The sequence below is a fragment of the Apium graveolens genome, chromosome 3, assembly GCF_009905375.1.
Source record: "Apium graveolens cultivar Ventura chromosome 3, ASM990537v1, whole genome shotgun sequence".
NCBI lineage: Eukaryota > Viridiplantae > Streptophyta > Magnoliopsida > Apiales > Apiaceae > Apium > Apium graveolens.
This window is the reverse complement of record NC_133649.1, coordinates 45,151,078-45,154,022: the sequence shown is the minus strand read 5'-3', so window position 1 is coordinate 45,154,022 and position 2,945 is coordinate 45,151,078.

Genomic DNA, 2,945 nt, shown 5'->3' with positions numbered 1-2,945 from the left:
TACACAATCAACTACTCTGTACTGTGACCCCACAATAAACACACACCACACGTTATAGTCTCAGAGATGAACATCCACAAATAATCACAAGTCGTTTTATTCCACAATTATAAGTCAATACACCTTAAAAGGGTTCTGAATAAATTTACATTTCTTTGCCATTATTACAATTCATAAGTATACATAAATCTGGTACATCAAAAGTTGAAGCCTAGTCTATTGGTAGTTCCCTACCTCAGCTACAGTGACTTCAATGCCTATAGGAAGCTGCGGAACGCTTCCTATCCGCTCGCGAATTGGGAGCTTGGTCCTGTTCATCTTATCTATCTGATGTTGTGTGATGAAAGAAGAAAGCAAGGGTGAGCAGCAAGCCCACCAAAATAATATGTATAATGATTAACAATATATGAGTCTACTCATAATACTCATGAAAGTCTTGGTCAAAAGAAATGAACCAAGTTGATAACTTAATGCGATGAAGTCGCAAAATATTCAGTATATATATATACATATATACTTTTCAAAATATTGGAAGTCCTCTTCCATGCATAATATACACAAAATCCCAGTGTATAACTGTATATAAAAAATATCGTTGCAAGGTGATCTCATATATCTAACTTTGTCTCAACGTTTTTCTGAAAATCTTTGTCATACATAAGATAATTATTAATTAGATATAAGTTTAAAAGATGAAGTTACCAAATACTTCACTACACTTATATCATTCCCAAATACTACTTGAACTACCACCGTTCAAGTTACAATCAATTTCAAAAGTTCATCCCACTGATGAGACCACAAGATAAGACTTGAATAGATTCAATCTTTGAAATATTATTGAATGAAAAAGTTATGAGATACTTTCTTTAGTCCCGATATATATATATCCACACATATATACCCCTTTAAACATTTCCTGGAACCTCTGTTATGTAAAGTATGAACAGAGTTTGAAACATCCAATGAATTTTGGGAAAGGAAAAGAATTTTGGCATAAACCCGATATCTTGCTGATCAGGCAAAGATACCAATAAGTAACCTTTTCTACTGTAGATGGATGAATTCCTCACCGGTCATCACCCTGGCCGCATTAGGACCTCGCGCTCGACCGTACCCCGGCCCCTCACGCGTTGATGGACTGCCACCCAGCCACTTACACAATAATAGACCGTACCCCGGCCTGTCGCTTATGCCGACTCAATCAAATGGACTTACTTCCCGAACATTGGGCAAGTAATCAAATTGTTTTCTCAAAACAGCAACCTCGTTGCGAATATAAAATACACCACAGAGCCGGATTCCCCAGGTTTTGAGCGAGTATTTAAATCCCCTTTAAAAAGGAAGATCTTAAATATAAAAATGAGTTTTGGGATCCGCTCTGACTTTTAAAAATCATTTTGAAGACTCGAAAACACTTTAAAGAGTGTTTGGAGTAAGGCTGATTTAATGAAGTAAATCAGTCCCCAGAATGTTAGAAAATATCTGAATATTATTAATTAAATAATATTCCCATAAAGAATAGTCTTTATAAAAATAATTGAAGTAGAAGTATTAAAATTTATACTTGAAATGAGTATTAAATAACCCAAGATATACTTATATAAAAGTATTATCTTTATTTGAATAATCGAAAATAAGTTTGATTATTGACACCTTATTCTTTAATAAAATAAAGAATATATTTCAGCAAATAATCGGAGTCATAGATCCTCAAATGAATATTCAAATAATATTCAATAAATAAAAATAAGCTGAGTCATAATACCTCGAATGAATATTATAAATAATATTCATTAAATAAAATAAAGGAGTCATACATCCTCAAATGAATATTCAAATAATATTCAATAATTAATATAAAAGAGTCATAAGCCCTCGAATAATATTCGAAATAATATTCAATAATAAAATAAAGTTTAAAGTTATCGAATTAACCCTTATTCGATTAATAGTTTTGAAAACTATGACCATATATATGTATATATATATAAATATATATATATATATCCATATCCATATATATACAAAATCTACTCGGGATCCTCGACTCCCGGTTTTAGAAAATATTTTCACCTTTCGGTCCCTATACTAAGGGTATATGCAAATTACTGCTATTCTCTAGCATAGGTATTATCAACTGAACCAACAGATATATATTTCAAGAATATGAAACAGGCATGCATATATACCATATCACATGCTACAATATATCGCAAGAATTTGCTAAATAACCAACATGCATCTATCGCAAGATAATGCATATACAAGTGTATACATCACAACAACAGTATAACGGATAGAATACTTGCCTGAGCGACTTGGGGGTGAGAAAGGCTCGGGACGAGTCTGGTAACCTATAAACAACAAGTAAGTTGGAATTAAACCAAAATCACTTGTAAATCTATACTTTAACTAACTTAGACTCTAACGCTTGTTTTGCGCTCACCGATTTGCTTAAGTCACTCGGGTACCCTCGGCTCCACCATTTTTAATAATTTAACCTTTACGAGTTTTAAAGTGATTCCTTCGCGAATGACTTACCAACTGCCTAACACACTTACCATAAATGTTTCACACATTAATTAACCCTTTTTGGTCTTTAACCTACATTCCAAAGTAAGGCGAGGGAAAAAGTTTCGTTCGCGAAACGCCGTTACTTGAAACGGTCGTTTCTCCTAAACCGTAAATCGGAATCGAACGAACTACATATCAAAACGAAGCTCGTAACATGAGCTATCTAAACATGGCAGTGGTCACAATCTAGCAGGGGGTTCTCGGGTCCTAATGCTATGCACAAAAACAGTCCAAAGAAAATCGGACGTTACGACGGCTATGTTTACGCGATTTCCAATATTTTAAACCATTCAAACCCATTCCAAATCAACCCCAAATCCAACCTCAAATCCATCATACAACAAACATCCATCCTTATCACATCATAA